The sequence below is a fragment of the Mobula birostris genome, chromosome 7, assembly GCF_030028105.1.
Source record: "Mobula birostris isolate sMobBir1 chromosome 7, sMobBir1.hap1, whole genome shotgun sequence".
Taxonomy (NCBI): Eukaryota; Metazoa; Chordata; class Chondrichthyes; order Myliobatiformes; family Myliobatidae; genus Mobula; species Mobula birostris.
The window spans coordinates 126,686,963-126,701,849 of record NC_092376.1 but is presented as its reverse complement, the minus strand read 5'-3'; the positions used below and the strand labels follow the sequence as shown (position 1 = coordinate 126,701,849).

Genomic DNA, 14,887 nt, shown 5'->3' with positions numbered 1-14,887 from the left:
CAACTGTTACTTTTTTTATCATTTGGAAGAAAAGAGAAAGCCTCCCTACCCTGTACCTGCATCACAGTTTCTCATAAAGATGCAAACACGAGGAATTCTGCAGAGGCTGGAAATTCAAGCAACACACATCAAAGTTGCTGGTGAACGCAGCAGGCCAGGCAGCATCTCTAGGAAGAGATACAGTCGATGTTTCAGGCCGAGACCCTTCATCCGACGAAGGATCTCGGCCTGAAACGTTGACTGTACCTCTTCCTAGAGATGCTGCCTGGCCTGCTGCGTTCACCAGCAACTTTGATGTGTGTTGCTTCTCATAAAGATACTTATTTTCTCTATTCTCTTCCAGCCACTTCACAAAGAAGGTTCCACCTTCCAAGACAGATTTCAGGATCAACATAGTGCTGCATTGTGGTGATCTGACTGCCTTGTCCTATGCTAATTAACTAATTGATCTGGCCAAGTGTTCAAAAATTTTGTTCCATTCTCCAGATGTTTATCTTTTTCATATCCATGCAGAGCTGTTCCTAAACCAAATCCTCTTGCAACCCACTCAGCCCTTCTCTGGACTCGTGACACTCCTCTAATAAGTATCCACCACATTTTACATTGTACAATTTCTCATAAGTGATTTTTAACCAAGGTATTTGATTTGTTTTGGCATTGGTAGGAAACAGTAGTAATTACTTACCGAGCAGCACAGATGATAAATCGTTTTAGTAGTCAACACTTAGTGTCCCTTAATGGCATGTTATCACATGAAATATTCAAGGTAGTTTCTGCTCTGTGTCTTTCTCTGTGCATATTTCAAACCTAGGGAGTTACGTTATAGGCAAGAATATGGCAAGACTTCCTCCACCTCTTGGGGTTTGTGTCAGTGCTGCATCTTCTGGCGCCTTCTGGGTGATACTTACAGAGAAAGACTGCCCCTTATGTTTCACCTTTAAATCTTGGTGTTTAATATACTCTTACCTTTCCAAAACTGAAGTTAACAAATTTTTCCATCACTTTCCGATACATATTTAGTCCAGCTTGTTATGCGTTTCTCAAGCTACACTTTCTGACTGGGTGTTTTCTAAGCCCTGACATAAGTGTGACCCATGCCGAAACAAATTCCGTAACAATTTTCTGGGCTCTTAAGCCCTCCGATAAGTGACCACCATATTCTTTACTGCACAATTTATCATTTGTGATTTAATGTGTTAGTACTATTAGGTTTGCTATGGAATCCATAAGGAATAATCGCTGATTGAGTGATAATCAATTTACCTTAAATTCTACTGCCACCCAAACTAATTTTATTTTCATTCATCCCTATAATATATGCCTCTTTACATTTGGTGATATGAAAGTGCAAAATCATAATACAGAATTTAAAAACATATAAATAGCATATGTCAATCAAAATGTAATATTTCCCTTTGCAGTGAATATGTTTTGAAGTAGAGTTTGAGATAAAATCAAATGCTCTGGTCAATATTTAGTAAATCTTATGTGATCAGAAGCACATCATTTACTCAAGGAATTTGCAGTGCACAATCGGCTGCCATGTTACTAACATTCCCATGATACAGTAATTATACATAAGATAACCTTGACTGCCTGTGAAGCACTTTGGTCATAAGAGATGCTACATAATATTGCATTTTATCAAGCTACGGATTTCCGTCTTTTCAGGAAGTGTGGTTTCCTTTATGTTCTGGTTGACGGAGCCCTGTCTCACATCTCTTCTGTTTCTCATGCTTCTGCTCTCGACCCACACCCTCTAGACAGAACAGAGATAGAACTCACCTGGTCCTTATGTTTCACCCAATGATCCCCTCCATCCAGCTTGCCACCTGACACAGAGGAAGATGGTTGTGGTGGTTGGTGGTCCTCAGGACATCACTGCAGGAGTTCCTCAGGGACCAACCATCTTCAGCTGCCTCATCAGTGACCCTCCTTCCGTCATAAGATCAGAAGTGGGGATATTCACAGATGACTGCATAATGTTCTGCACCAATTGTGACTCCTCAGATAGTGAAGCATTTCATACCCAAATGCAGCAGGACCTGGACAATATCCAGACTTGGACAGACGAGTGGCAAGTAATATTCAAGCAATGCAAATGTCAGGCAATGACCATCTCCAACAAGAGAGGTTCTAACCATCGTCCCTTGCCATTCAGTGGCATCACCATCACTGAATCCCCTACTATCAACATCCTGGGGGTTAACATTGAACTGGTCAAGCCATATAAACACCATGGCTACCACAGCAAGTCAAAGGCTAGGAATCCTGCGATGTATAACTCACCTCCTGACTCCCCAAAGTCTGTCCACCATCTACAAGGTTCAGGTCAGGAGTGTAATGGAATACTCGCCAATCACCTGGATGAGTGCAGCTCCATCAACACTCAAGAAGCTTGACACCATCCAGTACAAGGCAGCCCACTTGATTGGTACCCTTTCCACAAGCACCCAATCCCTCCACCATCGACGAACAGTTGCATCAGTGTGTACTATTTACAAGATGCACTGCAACAACATAACAAAGTTCCTATGCCAGCACCTTCCAGGCCCACAACCACTACCATCTAGAAGGACGAGAACAGCAGATACCTGGGAACACCACCACTTGGTAATCCCCCTCCAAGTCACTCACCATCCTGACTTGGAAACATATCGCCGTTCCTTTCATTGTCGCCAGGTCAGAATCATGGAATTCCCTCCCTGACAGCACTGTGGGTGTACCTACACCTCAGGGACTGCAGTGGTTCAAGAAGGCAGCTCATCACCACCTTCTCAAGGGCAACTAGGGATGGACAATAAATGCTGGTTTGCTGGCGACGCCCACATCCCGTAAATGAGTAATTTTTTTAAAAATTCCGCCAGCTGCAACATGATCCCACCGCTAGCCACATCTTCTCATGTCCACTCCTTTCTGCTTTCTACAGGAACCATTTCGTCCATTAATCCCTGGCTCATCCCTCCACATCAAATCCCTCCTTTACCCTTAGCATTTCTCCTGCCCTTGCAGTAGATATAACATTTGTCCTTACACCTCCTCCCTCACCACCATCCAGAGACTGAAGCAGACCTTCCAGGTGAGGCAAAGGTTCATATACACATCCTCCAACTTTGTTGACTGCATTTGCTCCCCCACATCCATGAGACCAAGCACAGAGTCGGTAACCATTTCACAAAACACAAAGTGGAATCCATAATAACTATCCCAAGCTCCCCAGCTGCTGACCATTTCAATTCCCCTTCCTATTCCCACACTGACCTATAAGTCTACCTCAAGGGTGAAGCTCAGTACAAACTGGAGGAGCAACACCTTATATACCAACTGGGTAGTCTACAACTCCATGGCATGAATATTGAGTTTTCTAATTTTAATTAAAACCTGCTCCCTTTTCTTCTTTCTTTTTCCCTGCACACACTTCTGTCACCTGTCCTAACTCGTTTCCTAATAGGAGATCTAATATTGCATCCTCCATAGTTGGTGCCCCTATATATTGATTTAGAAAACTTTCCTGAACACATTTTACAAACTCTAACCTGTCTAGACCTTTAACAGTATGGGAATCCCAATCAATATGTGGAAAATTAAAATTCCCTACTATCACAACTTTATGCATCCTGCAGTTGTCTGCTACTTCTCTGCAGATTTGCTCCTCCAATTCTCGCTGACTATTGGGTGGTCTATAATACAACCCCATTAATGTGGTCGTACCTTTTCAGCTCCACCCATGTGGCCTCGGTAGACAAGCCCTCTAATCTGTCCTGCCTGAGCACTGCTGTAACATTTTCCCTGACTAGCAATGCCAACCCTTCATTCCTCTGCCTCTATCACATCTGAAACATCGGAACCCTGGAACATTAAGCTGCCAGTACTGCCCCTCCTGCAGCCAAGTTTCACTAATGGCTATAATGTCATAATTCCATATGTCAATCTACGCCCTCAGCTCATCAGCTTTCACCACAATACTCATTGCATTGAAATAGACACACCTCAGAAAATTATTACCACCACACACAACCCTTCTACTTGTGACTTTGCATGAACTTTTAACATCATTTATTTTCACCCCCGCTCCACTATCTGCTCTGGCACTCTGGTTCCCATCCCCTTGCAAATCTAGTTTAAACCCTCCCCAAAAGCACTAACAAACCTCCCTGCAAGGATATTGGTCCCCTTGTAGTTCAAGTGTAACTCGTCTCTCTTGTACAGATCCCACCTGCCCCAGAAGAGGTCCCAATGATCCTGAAATCTGAAACCCCTACACCAGTTCCTCAGCCACGTGTTCATCCACCAGAGCATTCTATTCTTACCCTCACTGGCACGTGGCACAGGTAGCAATCCTGAGATTACCACCCTCGAGGTCCTGATTTTTAACTTCCTACCAAACTCTCAATACTCACTCTTTGGGACCTCTTCGCTCTTTCTTCCTACATCATTGGTACTGATGTGTACCATGACATCTGGCTGATCACCTCCCACCTCAGAATGCTGTGCTCACGATCAGAGACATCCCTGACCCTGGCACCTGGGAGGCAATAAACCATCCAGGAGTCTCTGTCACAACCACAGAACCTCCTTTCTGTACCTCTAACTATCGAGTTCCCTATCACTTCCGCTCTCCTCTTCTTCCACCCTCCCTCCTGCACTGCAGAACCATACTCAGTGCCAGAGATCCAGCTGCCACAGCTTGTCTCAGGTAAGTCATTCCCCACACAGTGTCCAAATCAATATACTTGTTGTTGAGGGGAATGGCCACAGGGGATCCCTGCTCTGACTGCCTTTTCCCCTTCCCTCACCTGACGGTGCACTGCTCCTTTGGCGTAACTACCTCCCTGAAGCTACTATCTATAAACACCTCATTCTCCTGAATGATCCGGATGTCATCTAGCTCCTGCTCCAGCTCCCTAACGTGGTTTGTTAGGAGCTACTGCTGGATACACTTCTTGCAGGTGTCGTTGTCAGGGAGACCTCTGGTCTCCCTGACTTCCCACATCTTGCAAGAGGAGCATTCCAACATCCTGCCTGGCATTCTCTCTACTCTAAACAAACAGAACAAAACTTACCAGAACCTACACTCAACTCTGCCTGTTCACGCTGAAGCCTGTTGAACCAAAGCCCTCCCACTCTGCTCCCTCTTACTCCACTGCCTCTTCTCTCTGAGATTCCTTACTCCTTCACTCTCAGCCTCTTGCTCCCTGCACCCTTTCTATGGTTTCCACATCTTTCCTGTAGTGAGGTGACCAGAACTGTAAAATAGAAGAACAGGTAATTATTTAAATGGTGAAGGACTGCAAAACGCTGTTGTGCAGAGGCATTTTGGAGTGCTTGTGCATGAATTCCAAAGCTTGCTTTGCAGGTACAAATAGAAGGCAAATGGAATGTTGGCCTTTATTAGTAGAGAGATTGAATTTAAGAGCAGGGAGGTTATACTGCAATTGTACAGGGAAGTGGTGAAGCCGCATCTGGAATATTGACCATTTCTGGTCGCCTTACGTGAGCAAAAACATACTGGCTTCAGAGGTGGTGCAGAGAAAGCTCACTGGATTAATTCTGGAGATGAGGTGGTAAACCAGTGAGGAGAGATCAAGTTGCCTGGGACTATATTTGCTAGAATTCAGAAAGATGAGAGGGAATCTTATAGAAACATATGAAAATATGAAAGGGATAGATAAGACAGAGGCAAGGAAGTTGTTTCCACTGGTGAAAATAAGATTTATATATCTATACTCTTATCTGTGGATCTGAATGAATACACAATGGTTGTCATGGACTTTATTAAAATAGTTGTAGATGAGCGTGTCCCCACAAAATCATTCAGTCTTCCCCAACCAGAAGCCCTGGTGAGGGTCAAGTCAAAGGCTATCAAATCTTGCGACAAAGAAAATTACAAGAGGTCCAGGTACGATCCTTAGAAAACCATCTCATGAGTGAAGTGGCAATTCTGGACTTGAATCAACAAAGGATGCTTGACAGTTGCAGCAGGGCTTGAATACAATCACCTCTTATAAAGTTAAATCAAGTAACAGAGGTGACATCAAGGCTCCGCTTCCTGATGGGCTCTATGCCTTCTATGCTCACTTTGACCATCAAAACCTGGAGAAGCCATCACGAACTCTCACAGCCCCTAATAATCAGTCTCTGAGACCAACGTCTGAGCAGCCTTCAAGAGGGTGAACTCACGAAAAGCATCTGGCCCAGAAGAGAAAACTGGCCAAGTTCTAAAGACCTGCGCTGATCAACTGGCTGGAGTGTTCACTAAGATTTTTAACCTCTCACTTCAGCAGTCTGAGATACCTGCCTGCTTCAAGCAGGCTTCAATTACACCGGTGTCTAAGAAGAGTGTGATAACCTGCCTCAATGACTATCATCCAGTAGCACTTACAACCACTGATGAAGTGGTTTGAGAGGTTGGTGATGAAACTTATCAACTCCTGCTGAAAGGTGACTTGGATCATCTCCATTTTGCTTTCTGGAGCAACAGGTCCACAGCAAATGCCATCTCATTGGTGTTCACTCAACCCTAGATCATCTGGACAGTAAAGCTGCTTGCATCAGGATGTCCTCTATCAACTACAGCTCAGCATTCAATACCATCATCCCCTCAAAATTAATCAATAAACTTCAAGGCTTTAGCCTCAATACCTCCTTGTACAATTGGATCCTCAATTTCCTCACTTGCAGACCTCAGCCAGTTAGGATTTGCAACACGTCTCCTCCACCATTTCTATCAGTACAGTGCACCACAAGGCTGTGTGCTTAGCCCCCTGCTCTACTCATTTTACACGTATGACTGTGTGGCTAAGCTCAGCTCCAATGCCATATTCATATTTGCTGATTACACCACTGTTGAAGGCTGAATGAAAGATGGTGACTAATCATCGTATAGGAGGGAGATGGAAAATCTGGCTAGGTGGTGTCACAGCAACAACCTCTTGCTCAATGTCAGCAAGACTAAGGAGCTGATTATTGACTTAAGAAGGAAACCAGAAGTCCATGAGCCAGTCCTCACCAGAGTATCAGAGGTGGAGAGGGTCAGCAACATTGAATATTCTCTTTGTTGTTAGTTTGGGGGATCTGTCCTGGGTCTGGCATATAAGTACAATTATGTGAAAAGCCTCCACTTCCTTAGTAGTTAGCAAAGATTCGGCACGGCATCTAAAACTTTGACAAACTTCTATAGATGTGTGGTGTATATTGACTGGCTGTATATAGATGTGTGGAGTATATTGACTGGCTGTATCACAGTCTGGTATGATAGTACCAATGGCCTTGAATGGAAAATCCTTCAAAAAGTAGTGGATATGGCCCAGTCCCTCCTCACCATTGAGCACATCCACATGATGCATTGTCGCAGGAAAGCAGATCTGTCATCAGGGATCCCTACCGCTCATGTGCTCTCTTCTCTGGCTGAATGCCCAAGTCGGTGCAGTTTTTCATTGATTCTATTATGGACCTACTGAGTATGCCTGCAAGAAAATGAAACTCAGGGTTATATATGGTGACATATATGTACTTTGATAATAAATTGACTTTGAACTTTGAACTTTGAAGATTTGAAGGCTAGATTTAGGACATAGATGAGAATATACTGCTTTTCACAGAGAGTGGTGAATCTGTGGAAATCTCTGCCCAAGGAAGCAGTAGAGGTTACCATATTAATATATTTAAAACACAGTTAGATTTTTTTTGCATAGCAGGAAATTTAAGGATTATCAGGAAAATGCAGGTACGTGAAGCTGAGTCCATGGCAGATCAGCCATGATCTTATTGAAATGTGGAGCAGACTCGAGAGGCTAGATGACCTACTCCTGCTCCTATTTCTTTTTACTTATACTTGATATCAGAATTTACCACCGTTGTTTCTGCTTATTCCCCTCCAGCAGCTGTCTCCTATCTTCACACTCCATTCCACTCACCTTACTCCATCGTTTTTTTTTCCATTTCTCTCTTTGTTTCCATCTATCATTCGCCTGCCACAGTCCTCCAACTTCAACCCCACTCACCTCCCCTACATGGTGCTACCTGCCTATCTATCATCTTAATTGTACCAATCACCTCGGAGTCCTTTCGTGTCACTTCCCTTCTCCCTCTGGCCATCTCACCTCTCCACTCTTGGTCCCGATGCAGGGTTTCAGCCCAAAATGTCAACAATCTTGTTCCTTCCGCTGATGCTGCTCAGCCTGCTGAGATCTTCCAGCAGATTATGTTGCTCTAAATTCCAAAATCGGAAGTCTCTGACTGAGTTTTGTTTTTAAATTAGCATAGAATGACAGTATTTCCTCCTAAGCCATAAACATAAAGTTGACTCATTGCTGCTGTTTGGTGTGGGATGAAAAATATCCACCGCTGATGGGTAGGTCAGGCTGGAATCGGGCTTTAGGGATAGGAGAAGAATCTGATAAAGATTTAGCAGACCCAGAGAGTCTGTCAGCTCCAGGGAAAAATGAGACAGGCGTGTCCTGCACACCCTTCTGCCTTCAAGCTTTGAACATTGTAATTGCAATCTATAAACAAGTCCAGTAGAAATGTTAGATTCATTTCATGGGCAAGTTAGTACATCAAGCTCCCACCCATTTAAGTTTTTAAGAATAATATTTGGTTACCCCAATTAATATTGTGTAAGCTTCCTTTGGATTTTTTTTTAATGCTTCCAGATAATAATTCCTTATGGTAGATTGAGAATCAGGTTTATTATCTCTGACAGATGTCGTGAAATTTGTTGTTTTACGGTGCCAGTGAAGCATATAGTGTTTGACTAACAGCAGATCATTTAATTACCACTCATATTTCAGTTCAAGTGGAACAGAAGAGCAATATTTTTGCTATCCAGTGTTAATAAGGCAGATTTACTGTCAACCGAGGAAAATTTAATGACAGGGCCCTTATTAGAATACTTCATGTGAATGGAATTCCAGATTCTGATCACCAATTGCATTTTCATCACATGTCCATTTGAATTGTAAGAATTCCTATACAAAGTGACTTAAAATCGAGATAAGATGTAAGTAATTGAACACTGAACTGGCAGAGCGTGGTTATTTTCTTCACTATTCAAATAAGTGGAGAGAATGATGACCTGTCCTTTAAAGAAGAAAAGTTTAATTTCATTGCATCAGTACCAAGTGAGTGTGACAGAATGTTGTTCTGGTTCGGTTGAAACGCTGAATGTACACCTAAATAGAAGTAACCGGTCAAAGATAATTAATGTTAAGTGCATTAAATGTATTTTGAAATCCTTCTGGAATCCTTCTGTACATTGGGGAGGGTTAGAGAGAAATTTGACTGTAAACCTACCTGTGGCCATTCCTCCTCTTTGGGGAATTGTATGAATATCTTAAGTTCCATGATAATGATTACTGTTCATTTTCTGTTTCCTTGCCTTGCAAATGAAAACGCCTCTTCACTGGGACATTTTAATATCTATCACTTGAAAGTGCTGAAAAACTTCAAATGACCTAACCTGTGATATCACATAATTCTACTTTTATGGTGTCTTAAAGTTTATGGACTTTGCTTCGCTTTCAAAATATATTCAATAATATAATACAGTTCATTATGTAGAATTCAAATCCAAGTGTTTATAAAGACATTTTGCTTTATGAATAAACCATTTCTCTTCATATTTGATGCCTCTTTAATCTTCTGATAAGTCTTCCTGTATACAACCAGAGGAACATCTGTAAAACTAAATAAGCTATTATATGGATTAATGGGAGAAAGAGTGTATCTTGATTATTTTTAAAAAAGGAGGGAGAGAGAAACCGGGGAATTATAGACCGGTTAGCCTAACGTCGGTGGTGGGGAAACTGCTGGAGTCAGTTATCAAAGATGTGATAACAGCACATTTGGAAAGCGGTGAAATCATCGGACAAAGTCAACATGGATTTGTGAAAGGAAAATCATGTCTGACGAATCTCATTGAATTTTTTGAGGATGTAACTAGTAGAGTGGATAGGGGAGAACCAGTGGATGTGGTATATTTGGATTTTCAAAAGGCTTTTGACAAGGTCCCACACAGGAGATTAGTGTGCAAACTTAAAGCACATGGTATTGGGGGTAAGGTATTGATGTGGATGGAGAATTGGTTAGCAGACAGGAAGCAAAGAGTGGGAATAAACGGGACCTTTTCAGAATGGCAGGCGGTGACTAGTGGGGTACCGCAAGGCTCAGTGCTGGGACCCCAGTTGTTTACAATATATATTAATGACTTGGATGAGGGAATTAAATGCAGCATCTCCAAGTTTGCGGATGACACGAAGCTGGGTGACAGTGTTAGCTGTGAGGAGGATGCTAAGAGGATGCAGAGTGACTTGGATAGGTTGGGTGAGTGGGCAAATTCATGGCAGATGCAATTTAATGTGGATAAATGTGAAGTTATCCACTTTGGTGGCAAAAATAGGAAAACAGATTATTATCTGAATGGTGGCCGATTAGGAAAAGGGGAGGTGCAATGAGACCTTGGTGTCATTATACACCAGTCATTGAAAGTGGGCATGCAGGTACAGCAGACGGTGAAAAAGGCGAATGGTATGCTGGCATTTATAGCGAAAGGATTCGAGTACAGGAGCAGGGAGGTACTACTGCAGTTGTACAAGGCCTTGGTGAGACCATACCTGGAGTATTGTGTGCAGTTTTGGTCCCCTAATCTGAGGAAAGACATCCTTGCCATAGAGGGAGTACAAAGAAGGTTCACCAGATTGATTCCTGGGATGGCAGGACTTTCATATGAAGAAAGACTGGATGAACTGGGCTTGTACTCGTTGGAATTTAGAAGATTGAGGGGGGATCTGATTGAAACGTATAAAATCCTAAAGGGATTGGACAGGCTAGATGCAGGAAGATTGTTCCCGATGTTGGGGAAGTCCAGAACAAGGGGTCACAGTTTGAGGATAAAAGGGAAGCCTTTTAGGACCGAGATTAGGAAAAACTTCTTCACTCAGAGAGTGGTGAATCTGTGGAATTCTCTGCCACAGGAAGCAGTTGAGGCCAGTACATTGGCTATATTTAAGAGGGAGTTAGATATGGCCCTTGTGGCTACGGGGATCAGGGGGTATGGAGGGAAGGCTGGGGCGGGGTTCTGAGTTGGATGATCAGCCATGATCATAATAAATGGCGGTGCAGGCTCGAAGGGCCGAATGGCCTACTCCTGCACCTATTTTCTATGTTCTATGTTTCTATGTTTCTATATCCATCAAGTTTACAGTAAGTGCAAATTCGGGTGATCTGGTCCATGGTTTGATCTGGGTCACAACATTCACTAGGCAGAGCAATGTCTTGGTTGTCACATACTGTATCTAGCAATATCCTGTTCAGAGCTCACTAATGTCCTTTTAAAGTTGCTGAAAACTTGGGAGCCTTATTGTTGGGTATTTAAATGAGTTCTGTGTCTCAAATTTTTCTTGCTCATGGTCACTGTTGAAGTGTAACATATGAAGATAAGGGCAACAGAAAGTTTTCTTGAAAGTTTATGGAAAGTTAGAGTGTCCAGAAGTTTGAATGCATAAATACAGATTAAGGACACAAACTTTCTATGTGTCACATCATCTCAGCAGATATGGATGAAGTCGTGGAACCAAGATACTTGCTCACAACTGACTATATTAAATGATGGACTAACTAAATCAAATTTGCATCTGACTGAAAGGACCTACTGGTCAATTAAGCAACATCCCTGTATATTTCAAGCAACACACATAAAAATTGCTGGTGAACGCAGCAGGCCAGGCAGTATCTATAGGAAGAGTTACAGTAGACTTTTCGGGCCGAGACCCTTCGTCAGGATTCATTATTATATTATTCACTGGTTTGCTCTTCTTCTGATCTGCTTGATGAACTTTCAGCTCATTTGTTCTTCTTATCCTGACAACTTGGTGAGAAATTTGCCTTAGAACTTGATCCTTTTCACAGTTAGTATCCAAGTCAAAAATAAAACTAATTTGGTAAGATTGTTTCTCCCACATGGGTCAGTGAAGTATTTTACATGAGTCTTTTCAGTGTCCCTTTGAACTTGACAAATTGCTAGACATTCCATAGTAGTGCAAAAGAAGGCATACAAGTTATTGAAAAGCCAAAAGTCATTGTCTTTAGTACCTACCAGAATCTTAATCTCTTTCTCTAGGCTGTACCTATGGTTGAACCAATCCATTTACATCCTTAATCTTCTAATTGACAATCAATAAGCAATGTGTTTACAAATCTATAGTACCATCTGACTCTGCTTCTACTTCAGGTCATCAATTTCCAAACCAGTTTATTTTAAATATCTTCACACTTATTGCTTCCACTTCAACCTCACGTCCTCTATATTACATAAATCTTGTATTTGTTAACGTAACTTCCATCTTATAGAAATATAGAAACATAGAAAACCTACAGCACAATACAGGCCCTTCGGCCCAAAAAGTTTTGCTGAACATGTCCTTACCTTAGAAATTACTAGGCTTACCCATAGCCCTCTATTTTTCTAAGCTCCGTGTACCTATCCAAAGGTCTCTTAAAAGACCCAATCGTATCCGCCTCCACCACCGTTGCTGGCAGCCCATTCCACGCACTCACCACTCTCTGCATAAAAAGCTTACCTCTGACAGCTCTCTGTATCTACTCCCAAGCACCTTAAACCTGTGTCCTCTTGTGGCAGCCATTTCAGCCCTGGGAAAAAGCCTCTGACTATCCACACGATCAATGCCTCTCATCATCTTATACGCCTCTATCAGGTCACCTCTCATCCTCCGTCACTCCAAGGAGAAAAGGCCAAGTTCACTTCATAAGGCATGCCCCCCCCCAATACAGGCAACATCCTTGTAAATCTCCTTTGCACCCTTTCTATGGTTTCCACATCCTTCCTGTAGTGAGGTGACCAGAAATGAGCACAGTACTCCAAGTGGGGTCTGACCAGAGTCCTATATAGCTGCAACATTACCTCTCAGCTCCTAAATTCAGTTCCACAATTGATGAAGGCCAATACACCACAGAGTCAACCTGCACAGCTTCTTTGAGCGTCCTATGGACTCGGACCCCAAGATCCCTCTGATCCTCCACACTACCAAGAGTCTTACCATTAATACTATATTCTGCCATCATACTTGACCTACCAAAATGAACCACTTCACACTTACCTGGGTTGAACTCCATCTGTCACTTCTCAGCCCAGTTTTGCATCCTATCAATGTCCCGCTGTAACCTCTGACAGCTCTCCACACTATCCACAACACCCCCAACCTTTGTGTCATCAGCAACCCATCCCTCCACTTCCTCGTCCAGGTCATTTATAAAAATCACGAAGAGTAAGGGTCCCAGAACAGATCCCTGAGGCACACCAGTGGTCACCAACCTCCATGCAGAATATGACCCATCTACAACCACTCTTTGCCTTCTGTGGGCAAGTCAGTTCTGGATTCACAAAGCAATGTCTCCTTGGATCCCTTGCCTCCTTACTTTCTCAATAAGCCTTGCATGGGGTACCTTATCAAATGCCTTGCTGAAATCCATATACACTACATCTACTGCTCTTCCTTCATCAATGTGTTTAGTCACATCCTCAAAAAATTCAATCAGGCTCGTAAGGCACGACCTGCCCTTGACAAAGCCATGCTGACTATTCCTAGTCATATTATACCACTCCAAATGTTCATAAATCCTGCCTCTCAGGATCTTCTCCATCAACTTACCAACCACTGATGTAAGACTCACTGGTCTATAATTTCCTGGGCTATCTCCACTCCCTTACTTGAATAAGGGAACAACATCCGCAACCCTCCAATCCTCCGGAACGTCTCCCGTCCCCATTGATGATGCAAAGATCATCACTAGAGGCTCAGCAATCTCCTCCCTCATCTTCCACAGTAGCCTAGGGTATATCTCATCCAGTCCCAGCAACTTATCCAATATGATGCTTTCCAAAAGCTCCAGCACATCCTCTTTTTTAATATCTACATGCTGAAGCTCTTCAGTCCGCTGCAAGTCATCACTACAATCACCAAGATCCTTTTCCATAGTGAATACTGAAGTAAAGTATTCATTTAGTACCTCTACTATTTCCTGCGGTTCCATACACACTTTCTCACTGTCACACTTGATAGGTTCTATTTTTTCACGTCTTATCCCCTTGCTCTTCACGTACTTGTAGAATGCCTTGGGGTTTTCCTTAATCCTGCCCGCCAAGGCCTTCTCATGGCCCCTTCTGGCTCTCCTAATTTCCTTCTTAAGCTCCTTCCTGTTAGCCTTATAATGTTTTAGATCCCTAACCTAGCTCTCTGAACGTTTCTTAAGTTTTTCTTTTCTTCTGAATTATTTATTTTATTTATGAATTTGTCTTCCTTGGTTTTGCAGTTTCTCATCAAAACTTTAACATATAGGTCCTAATTCACACCAAGTCCTATCCTTTATTCAGTCTTGTGCAAATGGACCCACCTCAACTACTGGTATAGCAGAATGTCCACTTTGAAATTCTCATCATTCTGTCCTTTCAAGATCCCTCTATGGTTCTGCCAGTCCTCTCTAACTTTGTAACTACCTCCTCTAGCCTTACGCTCTTCTGACATTTCTTCTTTAATTCATAATTTATTTTGTCAAATTGCTGTCAACTGCCAGACCTTTATTATTGAAATTTCTTCCTATTTTCTTTCTTTACCATTCTTTTTTTTTCAAGATGTACCTTGGAATCTATCCATTTGCCGAAGTGTTTGCCCACTTATTATTACATTTCTTTGCAAGGCTTGGTATTTGATAATTGCTACACTATGTTTAAAATGCCTGATTAATGCAAGCTGTTGACATGGTAATTTACTACCAGAGACTTTGAATGAAGAAGATAAGATTGTTGAAGTTGTAATAACACTTGTTCATAATTTGCCTCAACCAGGTAAATTTTTTAAAAAAGAAAATCAGT

At 42.5% G+C, this 14,887-nt stretch overlaps 1 protein-coding gene across 1 annotated transcript in view; it reads left to right on the top strand.

The window, feature by feature from the left end:
* Positions 1–14,887, top strand: part of ablim3 (actin binding LIM protein family, member 3) — a 323,415-nt gene that overhangs the window by 240,446 nt on the left and 68,082 nt on the right. The gene's annotated exons all lie outside the window — the stretch shown is intronic.